Source organism: Rousettus aegyptiacus, unplaced genomic scaffold (assembly GCF_014176215.1).
Source record: "Rousettus aegyptiacus isolate mRouAeg1 unplaced genomic scaffold, mRouAeg1.p scaffold_m13_p_9, whole genome shotgun sequence".
NCBI lineage: Eukaryota > Metazoa > Chordata > Mammalia > Chiroptera > Pteropodidae > Rousettus > Rousettus aegyptiacus.
The window spans coordinates 62976768-62996472 of NW_023416312.1; the positions used below are offsets into that span (position 1 = coordinate 62976768).

At 34.0% G+C, this 19705-nt stretch overlaps 1 pseudogene; it reads right to left on the reverse strand.

Annotated features, from left to right (window-relative positions):
• Window positions 1-14662: 14662 nt before the first annotated feature.
• Window positions 14663-14781, reverse strand: LOC118608447 (annotated as a pseudogene).
• Between the last annotated feature and the right edge of the window lie 4924 nt (window positions 14782-19705).

Here is a 19705-nt window from a genome sequence, read left to right on the forward strand (position 1 = left end):
AATCATATGGTATTTATCTCTGTGTCTGACTTATTTCACTCAGCATAATAACCTCTATGTGCATCCATGTCGTTGTGAATAGTAGGAATTCATTTTTGATGGCTGAGTAATATTCCATTGCATATATGAACCATAACTTATTTATCTAATCGTCTGTTTATAGGCATTTAGGTTGCTTCCATATCTTGGCTATTGTAAATAGTGCTGCCATGAAACGAGGAATGCATAGATCTTTATGAATTATTGTTTGAAATTTCTTGGTGAAATATCCAGAACTGTAATTGCTGGGTCAAAAGGTAGAGCCACCTTTAATTTCTTGAGAAACCTCCATATTGTTTTCAATGGTGACTGTATCAATTTGCAATCCCAACAACAGGGTATGAGTGTTCCCTTTTTTCCATATCCTCACCAACACTTGTTGTTATTTGATTTATTGATGATAGCCATTCTGACAAGTGTAAAGTGATATCTCACTGTGGTTTTAATTTGCATTTCTCTGATGATTAGTGACCTTGAGCATCTTTTTATGTGTCTGTTGGCCATCTGTATTTCCTCTTTGGAGAAATTTCTATTCAGGTCTTTTGTCCATATTTAAAATTGATTGTTTTGTTGTTGTTGAGTTGTATGAGTTCTTTATATATATTTTGAATATTAACCCTTTATTAGATGTATCATGAGCAAATATCTTCTTCCTTTCAGTAAATTGTCTTTAGGTTTTGTTGATGATTGCCTTTGCAAAAAATTTTAGTTTGATGGAGTCCTATTTGTTCATTTTTTTTCTTGTTTCCCTTGACCAAGTAGATATGTCTGAAAAGAAATTCCTAGTAGCAATTACTGCCTAAATCTTCCTCAGAATTTTTGTGGTTTAAGGTCTTACATTTAAGTTTTTAGTCTATTTAAGGTCTATTCCTGTATATGGTGTAAGAAGGTGGCCCATTGTCATTTTTTTCAATTATCTGCCCAATTTTCTCGACACCAATTATTGAAGAGACTGTCGTTACCCATTGTATATTTGTACTTCTTTTGTCATATATTAAATGATCATATAGGTGTGGATTTATTTCTGGGCTATTTTGTTCCATTGATCAATGTATCTGTTTTTATGGCAGTACCATACTGTTTTGTTTACTATAGCCTTTTAGTATAGTTTGATATCAGGTAGTGTGATACCTGTTCTTCTTTCTCCGCACTGCTGTGACTATTTGGGATCTTTTATGGTTCCATATGTTTTATGGTTATTTGTTCTATCTCTCTGAAAAATGTCATTGGTATATTGATAGGAATTGCATTGAATCTACAAATTGCTTTAGGTAATATGGCCATTTTAATGATGTTGATTTTTCCTATCCATGAGCACTGTATATGCTTCCATTTATATCTTCTTCAATTTCTTTTTTCAGTGACTTATAGTTTTCTGAAAACAAATCTTTTACTCCCTTGGTTAATTTGATTCCCATGTATTTTATTGTTTTTGATGCAGTTTTGATGCAGTTTTAAATAGGATTGTTTTCTTAATTTCCCTTTCTGAAAGTTTATCATTGGTGTATAAAAATGCAACTGACTTCTGAATATTAATTTTGTATCCTGCTACTTTAATTCATTGATCAGTTCTAACAGTTTGGGTGGAATCTTTTGAGTTCTCTATATATAGTATCATGTCATCAGCAAATAACAAGAGTTTTATTTATTCCTTTCCAATTCAGATATCTTTTATTTCTCTTTTTTGTCTGATTACTGTGGCTAGGACTTCAAGTAAAATACTGAAGAGGAGTGGTGAAAATGGGCATCCTTGTCTTGTTCCTGGTCTTGAGGAAAACACTTTTAGCCTTTCCTCATCAAGAATGGTATTAGCTATAGGTTTGTCATATATGGCCTTTATTATGTTGAAGTATGTTCCCTCTTTTTCCGCTTTGCTGAGAGTTTATCTCATAAATGGATGCTGGATTTTGTCAAAAGCTTCTTCTTCATCTATTAATATCATTGTATGGTTTTTATCTTTTGATTTGTTAATGTGGTGTATCACATTAAATGATTTGCAGATATTGTACCAACATTGCATCTCAGAATAAATCTAACTTAATCATGGCGTATGGTATTTTTAATGTATTGCTGAATTCAGTTTGCTAATATTTTGTTGACAATTTCTGTGTTAATATTTATAAGAGATATCAGCCTATAGTTTTCTTTTTGTGTAATGTCTTTGTCCAGTATTGGAATTAAGATAATTATAGCCTCATAAAAGGAATTAGAGACCCTACCCTCTTCTTCAATTTTTTGGAGTAGTATAAGAAGAATAGGAGTTAATTCTTTGAATGTTTGGTAAAATTCGTCTGTGAAGCCATCTGATACTAGACTTTTGTTTTTTGGGAGTTTTTTGATTAGTGATTCAATTTTCTTGGTGGTAATTGGTCGGTTCAGATTTTCTGTTTCTTTTTGACTCAGTCTTGGGAGATTGTATGTTTCTAGGCACATGTCCATTTCTTCCAGATTGTCCAATTTGTTGGTATATAATTGCTTATAGTATTTTTCTATGATCCTTTGTATTTCTGTGGGGTCCACAGTTATTTCTCGTCTTTCATTTCTGATTTTATTTATTTGAGTCCTTTCTCTTTATTCCTTGATGAGTCTGGTTAAGGGTTTACCAATTTTGTTTATCCTTTCAAAGAACCAGCTCTTGGTTTCGTTAATTTTTCGTGTTGTTTTTCTAGACTCTATTTTGTTTATTTCCACTCTAATCTGTATTATTTCCTCCCTTCTACTCATTTTAGGCTTTTTTTGCTCTTCTTTTTCTAGTTCTTTTATGTATGAGTTTAGATTTTTTTATTTGAGCTTCTTAATGTTTCTTGAGGTAGGACTGTATTGCTATGAATTTTCCTCTTAGGATTGCTTTCTCTGTGTCCCATAGATTTTAAGTTGTGTTTTTATTTTCATTTGTCTCTAGATATCTATTTCTTCTTTGTTGTTAATCCATTCATGGTTTAGTAGCATGTTACTTAGCCTCCATGTGTTTCCGTATTTTCCAGTTTTTTTTTTCTTGTAGTTGATTTCTAGTTTCATACCATTGTGATCGGAGAAGATGGTTGATATGATTTCAATCTTCTTAAATTTATTGATACTAGATTTATGTCCTAACATGTGGTCTATCCTCGAAAATGTTCCATGTGCTCCTGAGAAGAATGTATATTTTTCTGCTTTGGGGTGAAATGCTCTGAAAATATCTATTAAATCCATCTGTTCTAATGTGTATTTTAGGCCCATTGTTTCCTTGTTGATTTTTAGTCTGGAAGTTCTGTCCACTGGTGTCAATGGGCAACCACCCTCTCTTTTGATTGGAGCATTTAATCAATTTATATGTGAAGCAATTGTTGGTAAATGTGTAATTTTTGCTATTTCTGATCTTTTTTTCTTCTTCTTAAAAAAGTTTCTCTAATATTTCTTGTAATACTGGTTTGATGGTGATGAACTCCTTTAGCTTTTTATTGTCTGGGAAGCTCTTTATCTGTCCCTTGATTCTAAATGATAGACTGGCCGGGTAGAGTAATCTTGATTTTGGTTCCTTTTTTTTCATCACTTTGACTATTTATTTCCTGCCTATCCCTTACTGCCTGTAAAGTTTCTGTTCAGAAATCAGTTGACAACCTTATGGGAGCTCTCTTGTAGGTAACTAAATGCTGTTCTCTTGCTGTTTTTAAGATTTTCTTTTTGTCTTTAACCTTTGGCACTTTCGTGATGATGTGTCTTGGTGTGGGCCTTTTTGTTTTTGTTTGTTTATTTGTTTGTTTTATGGTGACCTTGGTTAAGAAATCCAATAAGTTTCAGCTGTACATTTAACAATAAGTCACATATATATTTACACTGTGTGTTCACCTCCCATAGTTAGATTTCTTCCTGTCACCACATATTTTACCCGCTTTACCCTGTCTATCTCCCCCTACCACCACCTCCTACCCTCTGGTAACCACTAGTCTATAGTCCATCTCCATGAGTCTCTGTTTGTCCTGTTCATTTGTTACTTTTAGGTTTATATCCCACATATAAGTGATACCATGTGATTTTCAACTTTTTCTGTCTGGCTTATTTCACTTAGCATGATTATCTCAAGGTCTATCTATGTTCTCACAAATGGCAGTATTTCATCTCTTCTTATGGCTGAGTAATATTCCATTGTATGTATATACCACAGCTTCTTTAGCCAATCATCTATTGTAGAACACTTTGGTTGCTTCCATGTTCTGGCCATTGTGAATAATGTTGCTATGAACATCAGTGTGCAAATATCTTTTTTGGATATGGGTTTTCAAGTCTTTGGGGTAAATACCCAATAGAGGGATTGCTGGATCATATGGTAGGTCAATTCTTAGTTTTTTGAGAAACTTCCATACTGTTTTGCATAATGACTGTACCAATTTGCAGTCCCACCAGCAGTGTATGAGGGTTCCTTTTTCTCCGCACCCTCTCCAACATTTATTATTACTTGTCCTGTTGATTATAGCTATTCTAAGAGGTGTGAGATGATATCGCATTGTGGTTTTGACTTGCCTTTCCCTAATAGCTAACAATCTGAGTATCTATTCAAATATTTGTCGGCCATTTGTATACCCTCTAGTGAGAAGTGTCTGTTCAGGTCCTCTTGGTGTGGGCCTCTTTGGAATCATCTTGTTTGCGACTCTCTGTGCTTCCTGAGTTTGTATGTCTATTTCCTTCACCAGGTTAGGGAAGTTTTCCATCATTATTTCTTCAAATAAGTTTTCAATTTCTTGCTCTCTTCTCCTTCTTGTATGCCTATGATGCTAATTTTGGTATACTTGATGTTGTCCCTGAGACCCCTAAAACTCTCCCCATTTTTTGGATTCCTTTTTCTTGTTGCTCTTCTGTTTGGGTATTTTCTCCTACCTTATCTTCTAAATTGCTTATTCAATCCTCTGCTTCATCTCATCTGTTGTTGATTCTTTCTAAGGTACTCTTCATTTCAGTTATTGTATTATTCATTTCTGACTAGGTCTTTTTTATGTTTTCTATCTCAACTTTTATGTTTTCTATTTCTTTATTAAAGTTCTCACTGAGTTCATCTAATCTTCCCTGAGATCAATGAACATCCTTAAAACCAGTGTTTTGAACTCTCCATATGGTAGATTGCTTATCTCCATTTTGTTGAGTTCTTTTTTTGGAACTTTGTTCTGTTCTTTCATTTGGGACATGTTTCTTTGTCTTTTTATTTTGGCTGCCTACTTGGTTTGTTTCTATGTATTAAGTAGGTCTGCTATGTCTCCTGGTCTTAGTAGAGGGGTCTTATATAGTCATTGTTCTGTGAGGCCTAATGGTGCAGTCTTCTCTGGTCACCTGGACTGGGTGCTCCAGGTATGTTATGGGTTGTGAGTGCCCTACTGTTTAGTTGAGCCATGGTTGCTGTTTGCACATCAGTGGGAGAGACTGACCATCAGGCTCACTGGTTGCAAGGACTGGCTATGACTATAGTGGAGGAGCTGTTGTGTAAGGTCTGACCTTAAGGAGCAGGATTCACTTTAGCAGGTCTCTGTTGCCTGCGCAGTCTGCCCTTTGCATGTGTTGTCCACAGAAGGGACCAGGTGGGGCACTGGCTTGGTCAGAAGCTGGCCACAGGGCATGCAAGCCCCAAAGTATCCTGGGAGTCACCCTGATACAAGCCTATTTAAGCCACAGCCTTTGCCCTGCCTCGGGCCACCTTGCATGAGACACCAAGCAGTCTGCAGATCACTGCCACCCACGCTGGTCTTGTACATGCCTTGATAGGCCAAGTTGTGAACCAAGGCTGGCTGCCACTAGTGCTGCATTTTGGGCTGCTCAACAAGAGGTATGAGACACCTCAAGGCCAGATTTTGGTTGTTCAGGTTTTGTGAAATTTTGATAGATTTTAAGAAAGTCCATAGCATGAGCCAAGACAGGCTGTTTTGTATGGAAAAACCCCTGGAAGCAGCTTGGGTGGGCCAGTAAGTTGGGTTGGGCATTGTCTCAGAGTCACCAAAGTAGGACAACCACAGTTAGCCAGGTTGATGTTGACTCAGATATTACAGCCACCTGTGTCTGTACTCCAAGTGATGGGTGGGGGGTTCAGCAAAGGAACAATGAATTCTACCCACACTTCTATCTGTGAGAATGCTGCCCAGCCAAGCCAGACAACTCAGTTCCTCTTCATATCTCCCTAGCATCTTTCAAGCTGCTCTCCCAGTGCTGGAGCTCAGGTCTAGTGAGTCCATCAGTAAGTTCATTTGTGGGCTGCTACATGGCACTCCAGCAGCCCTTTATCTTACTCAGTCACAATCCACTGGTTTTCATAGCCAAAAGTTGTGGGGACTTCTCTTCCTGAAGTAAAACCTGGGCTGGAGAGCCTAGTGTGGGGCTGGGATCCTTCGCTCCTCTAGGGGGAACTTCCACAGCCAAGATATTCCTCCTGATTTTTAACCACCATACGCAGGTGTGGGACCAGCCCATTTCACGTCTTAGCCCCTCCTACCAGAATCGAGGTTGCCCCTTCCATATACCAGTATTCTTTTCAATTAGTTAAAATAGACTCCACTATTACATAGCTCAAATTTGATACCCAATGGTTGACCGGAATGTGGGTAGCTGCCAAGGGCCAGTTGTATTAACTGGTGGTGAAGTTGTTCCAGTCAGTGCAACTAATGTGTGCCTATCTGAAGGTCTTAGCTTGGGCCATAATAAAATAGCATATGCTGGGTAGCTTCAACAACAGAAATGTATTTCTTGTAGTTCTAGAGGCTGGGAAATATCCGATCATGAAGGTAGATTTTATTCTGAGGCTTCTTCTCTTGGCTTGCAGATAGCTGCCACCTCACTATGGGCTCACATGACCTCATAATTAGTTAAAGGGTGGCGCAGAGTCTGATTTCTTGAAAACTAACACTGCAAGCTGTAGTTCTGACTTTAACACATTTGTTATTTCTACTTTTAAAGTAGAAATTTGAAGGGAGAGTGAGAGAGAAGTAGCGACTTGAAATATAGCTCATGACACATTTTGTAGCATGGTTAGGGCTACTTTCAAGGATTCTTTTCTCTATATAAGTTCTCTTCCTCACTGTTTTATGTGGCCCCATGATTCACCCTAACCTTTTTCTGTTGTCTTCCTCAATTATATCTGAAATGAGAATTATGAAATATGTTTTCTTTAGGGGTACACATCTTTCTCAGCCTGCTTCTTATTTATAGAATTTCAGTGGCATATAAGGACTATTTTAAGGCTTATGGCCTAAATTGAATCTGATGGCCTAGATTATTTTAATCTTGTTGACCCTAGGATTGGTTTCAGTCTTTTTCATAGGTTTTCTTAGTTCCAGTTTGTGGTTTGTTTAATAGTTAAATTGTCTCAAAAACTTAGGCTTGGTTTCAACCAGCAACATGCTCCAATAACCATACCTACACTTCTTTTGCAGGCATAGTTCTCAGATTTACTGTACCTTGTTTTTTTTCTTTCTTTCTTGTCCCATATCTTCCTCTTTTTTAATGAGGATTAACTTGAGGTTGTCATTCTTCAGTGAAAAGACCACATCACTAAGGTAATCTTTGCCCTGGCTATTTTATTTAATTGAAAAGTTTTACAGAGTCTCACACCATTAGTCTAATTTTAATATGCTGGAACATTTTATTGGGTATTTGTCCCTCCAAATCTCTCTCAATCTTATTTTTATAGTTTGAGGTTAAAACCCAGTTGGCTTTTCCAACCATAAAATACATGAAATTCTTGTGCTCTCCATTTCCTTTTATTTTGATTTACAAACCAGCTAATTCTTTCCTAAGCTCACCTCTTTTTTGTATTATTCTTGCCAATTGTATTAATCAAAGTTATCCAGAAAAACAGAATAAGACATATATAGATATACATAAATGTAGGTTTATTATAGGAATTCACTCACACTATTGTGAAGGCCAAGAAGTCCCTTGATCTTCCATCTGCAAGCTGGAGAACCAGGAAAGCTGGCAATATAATTTAGTCTTAGTCTAAAGGCGTAAGAGTAGGAGGGTGATGGTATAATTCCCAGTCTGAATCTAAAAGCCCAAGAACTGGGATATCACCAGGATATCCAAGGTCAGGAGAAAATGAATGTCTCATCCCAAGCAGCGAGAATTAATTGCCCTTTCTCCACCCATTTTGTTCTATTCAGGCCCTCAGTGGAATGTATGATGCCCACTTACAATGATGAGAGCAATCTACTTAGTGTACTGATTCAAATGCTAATCTCTTCTGGAGGCTTCCTTACAGACACACCTAGAAATAATGTTTTACTAGTTATCTAGACATCTCTTAGCCTATTCAAGTTGACACATAGAATCAACCATCACAGCAATCAAAGCCATCAGCAATCAACAAACACTACTATCACTACTACGAACAGTACTAAAATTTTATTTTCTAGCTTCTTCCCCTATAATATTTCCCTATAAGCATTGTTTTCTAACCTCTTCTCTTAGAATTACAAATCCCCTAATTATATTATCTTGTTCTATTGCAAGTTAGTTTCACCAAATTTTTGTCACTGAAAAATCCAACCACAAAAACATTTAACCAATGTCATATCTAAAGTTTTTGTTATGGCAATATTCCACTCTCAGTACCAGTTTATGTATTAATCAGGATAGGTTAAGTTAGGCTATACTAACAAAAAGTTCTACAATATCAGTGGTTTAATGTAACAGACGCATACTTCTGACTCACATGAATTACACTGTGAATTCAGATAACTCTCCAGAATATCTTCCTTGTATATGTGACTAAGTAATCAAGCTGCTTCAAACTTGAAGCTCTGGCATCTTAACACAAGGCCTCTTCTGTTGCTGCAGCTAGGAAAGAGAGGTGGCAAAAAAGTTGCACATTGCATGTTAGTAATTAAATATTTCAATCTGGAAACAAAGTGTGTCACTTGTGTTCACAGCCCCTTGGCAAGAACTACTTAAAAGGTCCTGACTAATTATAAGAGGGTTAGAAAATATATACCCTTCCAAAGTGCATAAAATGGAAGAGAACTAGACATTGTTGAAGTCTAGGAATGTATACCTCGGATACTATTGGAAGTAGTATAACTTATAGATAAAAAGTGTACCTGGAGTCACAAACCCTAAATTCAAGCCCTAGCTTTGCTACTTGCTACCTGACAAATGGCTTAAACCCTGAGCCTTGGTTTAAAGTACTGATAATAATATCTAATTGGATAATTATTTACTTTAAATGATATTATGCTTGTTCAATGCTTAGCACAGCTTCTGACACACAGAAAGCATTCAATTAATTACTCTATATAATGTGTGTTGCATAAAGACATTATGATCCACTAAGCTGTGATCACAAACAGTAAAGTCTGCTACAGATAATTTCAGGGACATCACGGCAGTACCAGTTGCAACATACACGTTATGATAGTCCTCTGGAATTTACCAGTCTTTAACAGACTGGGAAAATATTGACAATTTTATAGTCCCCACATTAAATGAGGGTGAAGAGCATGATGAGAGCAATGTGTTGACAAGAAGAAAATTAATGTGAGAGAGGCTATTTCATTTTGCTAAAATGTCACACATTTTGTAGAAAAATGGTCACTATTATAATCAGGCACTGGTCCAGAATTACATGCTGAAATAGAAATTTGGAAAGGAAATGCACAGCAAGAGCAAGTAGATGACCCTGAAGAGTCAGCCACTCAAAAGCGCTGTTTGTAACATCCTTTTATCTGGTTTCTATGTATGATACTACAACACTTTCTAAGTAATTTTATCTGAACTTTATCTGTAATCAATGAGGATTTTTGAATGAATAAAATTCCATAATTCACATTATTAGAATGATGTTTTTGCCCTTGTAAGGAAAGAAGTGTATATTACAAATAGAGAGTTCCATGGAAGGAGTCATAAGTTAAACATATTTTAATGTCCATGGCACTAAATATTCAGGGTTCATATAATATATTATATTTTCTTTGAGGTAACAAGTCTATTATAAGTTTTAAGCTTATAATAAATGATAGTAATAGCATATTTTTCAACTGATTATCCATACTAAAAGTTTCCAAATTTATATACTTTTCAATCCGTGATTAAATATTCTTCCAGAATTATTAAGTTAAATTGTTCACTAAAAACAATAGAATGAAATAATATGATTTCATTAAAATATATATATATATATATACATAATTTCACATACATACACACCTTTTCCTTCCTCATCTCCAAATTCCAGATAACCTACTATGTATTATTACATGCTTTTCTCAATATTAAGTGCTTATTTCACTTAATATATCATAAATAGCTCTTCAAGTCATTAATATAGATATAATTTATTCTTTCTCTACTAATTGAAGAAAAACTCTATTACGAATATACAATTTGTTTAAGCTTCTACACATTGGCAGGCATTCAATTAGTTTAGAATATTTTGCCATTATAGCTAATGCTTCAATAAGCATTCTCATGCTAATATATTATATCGATAAACATATGCACTTCACAGTGACAGAAGAAGAGAGAAAAAGAGAGTTAAATTTCTCTTGGTACTGTATCTGATGTGAAAAAATTTCTTAAATAATATATACTAAAACAGGGTATAGATAATATTTTGGAAAGGAACCTAGGAATGAGGTCATAGGTTAATTAAATCTTATTTCAATCATTTTTCCTACTATTTGCATATCTAAAACATATACTGTTTGTGGTCAGAAAAGTAAATAAAATTTAAAATTTGAAGATATGCAGAAATTATTCCTCTGTAACTGATTAACAAAATAATGCTATAACAATGTGAGCATGGAAAGATGTTAAATATGTTGGAGGGGTTAATCATTTTCAAATCATTTATTAAAAATCTATCAATAGTGTATTCATTTCCTAGGGCTTCCATAACAAAACACAGCAAACTAGGTGGTTTAAAACAAGAAAAAATTTATTCTCTCAGTTACAGAGACGAGAAGTCCAAAACCAAAGATTATGCTATTTTTATAGGCTTTAGAGAAGGAATTTTTCCTTGCCTCTTCTAGTCTCTGGTGGTTACTGGCAATTCTTGGCATTCTTTGGCTTGTAAAGGCATCACTCCAATCTCTTGCCTCTGTCTTCACATGGCCTTCTCTCTTTGCATCTGTGTCTTCCCATGGCATTCACTTCTTTTTCTCTATCTCTGCATCTCTTCTTTTTTCCTTATAAGGACATTGGTCATACTGAATCGGGGTCTATCCTAATCTAAAATTATCTCTTCTTAACTTGATTATAGCTGCAAAATCCTTATTTCCACAAAGGTCATATTCACAGTCAACAGGGGTTAGGACTTCAACATATCCTTTGAGGGGATACAATTGAACCCACAACAAATAGAATAGATATGTTGAACTTTATAGACCTAAACATTGACACCAAATGTTTTCAGGTGATATGATTACTGCTTACAAATATTTCCTTCTTTATAATTTTCAGATTTTTAAAGATTTTTCAATAAGCATTAATATAATCAGAAAAAAAATTGAAGCTGAAAATAGCCTACCCCATTTTGTCACACACACGTGCATGTGCATGCACGTGTACGTGCACACACACAGCTTTATCATTAGGTGAGGATGGAAGTTGTCATGGGGCTGGGGAGTAAAGTGATGCATATGTAACTCATATCAAGAGTTGTATAACTGTTTTGAGTGTGTTTCTCTTATCGTCTCTCTCTTCAGGTCACAGTATTATAATTATAGGAAAAGGAACTGAAAATGATATATCTCATTGTATTAGACACACCATAGCCTCTCACACGTGAACACATACATATACATCCTTGTCTTTAGTTACGAATGAAATTTTCCATAGCTGAGCAGTACAATCTATATATCTTTTGTCTCTACTTGTCTGACTCTCCTGGGGGTGTTTTCCTTGTCATCTACCTATGTAGATGACTAGCCCTGCTCAGCAAATGCTACTTATCAGTATTTCTATGCTTTTCAAGTAGAGATAAGAGAGACTGTGGAGGGGAAGGGAGAAATAAAGAGAGAGAATAAGGAGGAAAGAGAGAGAGAAGATATTAAATTTCTTTTCTTAACAGTTATGATACTGCATGATGTATATTACCTATATACATACACACATACACATACATACATCATGCAGTTATGATACTGCATGATGTATATTACCTATATACATACACACATACTAAAGTTGGCTGATAAAATAATTGAGGTTGAACTCTATGAAGTGATATGGAGTGATATCAAATTATACAAAAGAAACAAAAACAAGTATATCATAGTTAAATGATACCTTTTGTGGGAAAAAAATAATGGCACTAAAAATTGCCCCCATTGTGTTGCACACCACTCTCCTTATTTTTCACTCATGGTAGAAGAACTTTCCCTGAATCCCAAAAGACTGCATTATAGACATGGTGGTTTAGCTTACTGGTGATTCAGAGTCTGATTTCTTGCCAGCTAGCAAGGCAAGCTGTAGGTATGGCTTCAACATATTTGTAATTTCTACTTTTCAAACAGAAAGCTGGAAGAGAGAGAATTAGTGATTTGATATGTAGCTCATGACACAATATATAGCATGGTCTATGAAGATACAACTTTCAAGGAGTCTGCCACAAAGATGGTAGACCATGAGTGGAGAATGAATGATAGGGAGAGCAGGCCCATCTGCCGTGAATACAAACATGTAGGTTTTGATGTGGGCTTCCCCGAAATACTTCCTAGCTCTGTGACTTGGGACATGAGCCCAATAGTGCCAAGTTCTTCGCCCCATGGCTGACATTGTGTTAGGTCTTTCTTTTCCTAAATTGTAAATCCAAATAGGTGAAAAATGAAATTGCGTTATTATTATTATTTGGATTTACCTAACTGTTAATAAGTTTTGTTTTTTGTTTTTTGTTTTTTATTGGAGGGAGGGGCCGTTTTTTACTTAACCATTGGTCATTTCTATTTTGTTTGTGGGAATGTCACTTCCATTCAAATTTCATTGGCCAAAACCAGTCAATGGCAATGCCTAAATCCAAAAAGGTTGAGAATAATCCAACCACACATCTAGAGTGGGAACCAGAAATATTAGGCAAACAATGACACTGACTACCACAGACAGGTTCCCAGAAGTGAAACTGCTTGGCCAATTGATAGGCATATTTGAAATTTCCACAAATATAATTCTTTATGTTCAAAAAGATTATAGCAATCAAATTTCAATAAAAATGTACAAGAATGCCTATTTCTACACATCCTTTCTGGTTCTGGATATTACCAGTTTTTTGTACAAATATTTTTTGTTGAACTATAACAGTCATATGGTAAAGTGTATGTATATTAGATGTACGGCTTTGTATTTTTGTTTACAAAATAAGTGCACCCATTGAGCCAACACCCAGATCAATATATAAAACATCATTTGCACCCCAGAAACTCCCCTATGTCCCTTTCATTCATTAGTTCCATGATGTAAACCACTATTCTGACTTTTATCACCATACATGAGTTTTGCCTATTTTAGAACTTCATATAAATGGAATCATATATGCATATTCTTTTGTATCTAGCTTCTTATGCTCAATATTATATTTGTGAAATATATCTATGTTTTTTTTGTAACAGCACTCCATTCATTTCCATTGCTGCTACAATTTTAATGTTTTAATATAACATAATTTGTTCACTCTGTTGTTGATAGATATTTGGGTTATTTACTATAAATAATGTTGGTATGAACATTCTCATACATTTCTTTTGGCATTTCTGTTGTGCCTATATATCTGACCAGAACTACTAAGGAATATGGTAAGGTCTAATATATACAGAACATCAGTTTTCCAGAGTAATTATATCAGTTTACACTCCCACCAGCAGTGTATTAGAGTACCCATGTCTATTTTTTAACATTTTTTTTAGAAATAAATGATATTTGTTCAAGGGCCTTAAGGTTTACAAACCGGCAACACAACTAGGAAATATCCAGAGTGTCCCTTTAATTTTAGCATTCTTGATGGTTGTGGAGTATTATTTGATCATGATTTCAATTTGCATTTACTTTATAACTAACAAAATTGAGCACCTTTTTATTGTCTTATTGATCACTTGGATATCCTATTTTTCATGGAGTTGTTCAAGATTTGTCATTAAAAATAATTCAGTAGACTTTTTCTTATTGACTTGTAGTTTTGTATATATTTGGAACATAAGCCCTTCTCAGATACAAGTATTACAAATATTTTCTCCCATTCTGTGGCCTGCCTTTCCGCTCTCTTAATGTCTTAATTTTAATGAAGGAGAATTTACTTTTTTTAGGATCAGTGCTTTTTGTGTCCTTTTAAAGAAATGCTTGACTACATCAAGGTCATTATGACATTATCCTATGTTATCTTCAATAACTTTTATTTCTTTCACCTTTTACTTTTAATCTATAATCTATTTAGAATTAAATTTTGTTTGAAATAGATACAAAGAATCATTTGAATCAATTTAGTAACCCCATTAATCCAAAATCACTTATCAAAAAGACCATTTTCTACTACTGCATTGTTATGGATTCTTTGTCACAACTTAAATGATGGTATACGTGTGGATCTGTTTTTGGACTCTTCTATTGTTCTATTTTTGTATATTTGCAACATTAAGAAATTGGTTTAATTATTATTGTTTTGTAAAATATCTTTTATTTTAAATGCCTACAGCAACTGGTATTCCAAGATGGTCTCCCATCCAAGTACTAAGCAGGCCTGACCCTGCTTAGCTTCCAGGATCAGACGAGATTGAGCACGTTCAGGGTGGCATGGCTGTAGACATTATAAAATATCTTGATTTTTATAAATCATCAAACTTTTTTCTACAAGCCTTTCTATGCTATTTTTTCCATTTGCAATTCTATGTAAAATTGAGAATTAATTTGTCAATTTCCATAAAAAAATAAGCCTACTGGAATTATTTTGAAACTAAGATCAAGTCAAAGAAAATTAACATATTTAAAATATAGATTCCTCCAATGTTTATCCAATGTAGAATTATCTTATTTATTTTTTTATTTTTCTAATCCTCTCCCACTTCCACCCCTGACCTACAGATGTTGCCGTCTCCCCTTAAGAATTGGATCTCTGAAGGCGGGGCGTGTACTCTTATGCGCTCTCATTGCACATCCAGGACCCAGAGCACTGAAGGCCTGGCGCACCTGGGGTATGCGCCATGACTCAGCTGGGGCTCAAACCCAGGACCTTCTGTGTGTAAAGCAGACATGTAGAGTTATCTTTTTATTTAGGTCTACGTTAATATCAAACATTTTGTAGTTTTCTTTGTCTTACATATCTTTTATTAATATTAATCCTTGATATTTGATGATTTTTTAAACTAATGCATGTGGTATTTTCATTTTATTTTCTACCTTTGCTAATATATAAAAATACAAATCTTTTTTTATATTGTGACGATTAATATATGTCAAATGGACTGTATTATAGGGTTGTCATATATTTGGCTAAAAAGTATTTCTGGGTGTGTCTGCGAGGGCATTTCTGGATGAAATTAGCATTTGAATAGGTGAACCAATAAACCAGTTTTTCCTCCGTAATATGAGTTGGCATCATCCATTCCATTGACGGTCTTAATAAAACAAAAAGGCAGAGGATGAAAGAAATCAGCTCTTCCTGCCTGATTGCCTGAGCTGGGACATCAATCTTCTCCTGCCCTTGCTGCTCCTGGTTCTCAGGCCTTGGGACTTGGACTGAATTATGCCACTGGTTTCCTTGAGTTTCTAGTATGCAGGTGGCAGATTGTGGAATTTCTCAACCTCCCTAATTGCATAAGCCAATTCCTTATAAGAAATCCTTTCTTGTATATTATACTATTGGTTCTGTTTCTCTGGATAACCTTGACCAATACATATACTAATCTTATATCTGGCAAACTTGCTAAATTTATTTATTAATTATAGTAAGTTATTCGTAAACATTTGGAATTTCTAAACACACAACTGTTATCTATAAATAATGAAACACTTCTTTCTTCCTCATCTTTGTAAGATCTGTTTCTCTTTCTTCCCTTAATTTATTGTCTAGAATATCCAATAGAAGGTTAATTAGAAATGGTAATACAGATAACAAAGTCTCATTTCTGATCTTGAAAGGAAAGCTATCAATATTTCACCATTAATATGCCATGCATTAGATTTTTTAAACCCTTTAACACGTTAAAAATTTTTCCTTCGATGCCTAGTTTTCTGAGAGTTTTTCACATGAATAATTGTTGAATATAACAGACTTTTTATACCTCTATTGTGATGACCATATATTCTACTTTTCTGTTAATGTGATTAATCATATTATCGCTTTTTAAATGTCAAAACATTCCTCCATTCCAATAATAAATCCAACTTCGTTGTAATATATTACCTTTATAATGGATTTACATAGCTAATATTTTTCATTAGGTTTTTGCAAAATTCACAAAAGATTTGGTCTATAGAATTTTCTGCTTATAATGTCCTTGACAAGTTTTAGAATTAAGATTCTAATGACCTTATAAAACAAGTAGGAAAATGTGTAATTTCTTCTTTTTCTAATTGCTATTAGAGTTCAAGTAAGATTGGTGTTATATATTCCTTAAACATTAGGAAAAATTCACTAGGAAGAAATTCTAATTTCTTTAATACGTATAAAACTATTGGGATTTTGTTTACATCTTTGAAATCAGTTTTGGTGAGTTGTATTTTTTTACATAATTGTGCTTCTCATACAAATTATCAACTTTATTGTTCATTACTATTCCCTCACTTTTTATTATTTATAGATTATGTACTGATGTTCCTTTTTGTTACTGATACTTATAATTTGTGACTTCTCCCTGTTTTTATTATAAGTATTGCTACAGATTTATTGATTTCCTTAGTCTTTTGAAAAAAAACAACTTTCGGCTTTGTTGAGCTTCTCAATTGCCTGTTTTCTATTTCTTTGGTTTCTGGTCTTATCATTTCCCTCATCCTTTTCTTGAAGTTTAATTTGCTATTTTTTTAACTTTCTTGCAGTAGGTGTTTACATTGTTGATTTTTAGCCTTTCTTCTTTTCTAATATATACATAAAAGGCTTTGAAGCTCTCTCTAAGCACGGCTTTAGATGCATTGGATGAGTTGTAATGTCATATTTTTATAAAAATTTATTTCAAAATATTTTATAATTTCAATTTTGAATCTCTCTACTTTGGTTATTTAGAAATACACTGCTTAGCTTTCCAACATTTGGAAATTTCTATTATCTTTTGATATTGATTTTAATCTTAATTCTGTGATCAGAGAAAATATTTTGATTTCTGCCATTTGAAAAAAGTTGACTTGTTATATAGCAGAGTATATGGTCAATTTTGATAAATAGTCCGTGAACATTTGAAAAGAATGTCTGTTCTACATTTATTGCAAACAATGTTATAAATATGTTAGGGCATATTTGTTGGTTTTATTTTCCATTCTTCTATAACTATACCTTCTATTAGTCTACTTATTTTGACAGTCATTTTAGGAGGTATGATAAAATCTCCACACATGTTTGTAGAATTATCTATTTATGTTTAGAGTTCTGTCAATTTTCATTTAATGCATTTTGGAGCTATTTTATTTTATGCATACCAATTAAGGTGTTTTATTACTTTCAAGTATATAGTACATTGGTTAGACATTTATATAGTTGATGAAACAATCCCCCTGAATATTTCATCTTCCCTCTGGCTCTACACATAGCCATTACCCTACTACTATCTGCATTCCCTATGCCATGCTCCCCATCCCTATGACCCTCTATCAACTACTAATTTGTACTTCTTTAAATTTTCACTGTTTTCATTGTGAAATGTCTAATATCTCTCATGCTGTGTCCTCTGTTAAAGTCTATTCTGTGAGATATTAGTATAACTATAGCACCTTTACTTTGTTCATGTTTACATGATATACATTTTTCAAAACCTTTACTTTCTAACTTTCTATTTCTTATTTAAGGTTTCTTATAAGAACACACAATTATCATTTGTTTATTTATTATTTTTTAAATTTATTTTTATGGTGACATTAGTTAACAAAATCTGATAACTTTCAGTTGTACATTTTAACAGTAAGTCATATATATGTGTGTGTGTGTGTGTGTGTGTGTGTGTGTGTGTATATATATATATATATATATACACATTTATACTGTGTTCACCTCCTATAGTTAGATTTCTTTCTGTAACCACATATTTGACCCACTTCACCCTGTCTACCTCTCTCCTCCCCCCACCCTCTATCTCTGGTAATCACTAATCTATAGTCCATGTCCATGAGTCTCTGTTCTGTTTGTCCTGTTCATTTGTTGCTTTTACATTTATATCCCACATATAAGTGATATTATGTGATTTTCAACTTTTTCTATCTGGCTTATTTTACTTAGCATGATTATCTTGAGGTCCATCCATGTTTTGCAAATGGCAGTATTTCATCTTTTCTAATGACTAATATTCCATTGTATATATGTACCACTGCTTCTTTAGCCAATCATCTATTGTAGGATACTTCAGTTGCTTCCTTGTCCTGGCCACTGTGAATAATGCTGCTATGAACATCAAGATGGATATGAGTTTTCAAGTCTTTGGGGTCAATACCCAGAAACAAACTCATAGATACAGAGAATATTTAGAGGGTTGCTAGATGGGAGTGGAGTTGGAGGTGAGTGAAAAGGGGAAGGGATTAATAAATGCAAATTGGTAGTTACAAAATAGTTATTGGGATGTAAAGTACAGCACATGGAATAAAGTCAATAATACTGTAATTACTATGCATGATGACAGATGGGTACTAGGTTCGACATGAGGTTGATCACTTCATGTGTTTCATAAATGTCTAATCACTATGTTGTACACCTGAAACTAACATTGTATGTCGACTGTAATTGAAATATGTGTGTGTATATATATATTTTAATCTACCTTAAAATAGTGCTGTATCTACTTCCCAGGAAAAGAACTTTGTGACATTTGAATTCCATTTACACTCTCCCTCCTTTTGTTCTGTTATCATGTCTTTTAATTACATATATTTTAAGCTTCAGAAGTTATTGTTGTTGTTTTGAACAGCTAATATTCATGTAGATTTACTTATATTAACCCTTTTTAGTGTTCTTCACTCCTTCTTGAATTACCTTGTTTCCTTTTGGTGTCATTTCCTTTTGCCTAAATAACCCACTTTAGTATTTCTTTTAGTGCATGTCATATGGTTATAAATTCCATCAATTTTTGTTTCTCTTAAACCTCTTCGATTCACCTTTATTTTGAAAAAAAAAATTTGCCTGGTTAGAAAATATTTCTTCAGCACTTTGAAGATGTCAGACCATTGTCTTTTTTCATTATTTTGAAAATTCAGTTGCCAAGATTATTGTTGCTCCTGCAACAATAACATATCTTTGTTCTCTAGTTACTTTAAAATTTTCTCTTTGTTTCTGGTATTTATCAGTTTTACTTTGATGGATTTATGTCTGGTTTCCTTTCTTGCTATAGTAGCTTTTTTATTTTTACCATAAGAAGTTACTACTTAGTGATTTAAACAACTCAAATTTATTATCTTACAGTTTTGTAGGTCAGAAGTCCAGGATATGTCTCACTGGTTAATATTAAGGTATCAACAGGATGAATTTCATTCTGGAGGCATTGGGGAAAATCCACTTTTTTTTGCTCATTCAAGTTGTCAGAATTTAACTACTTGT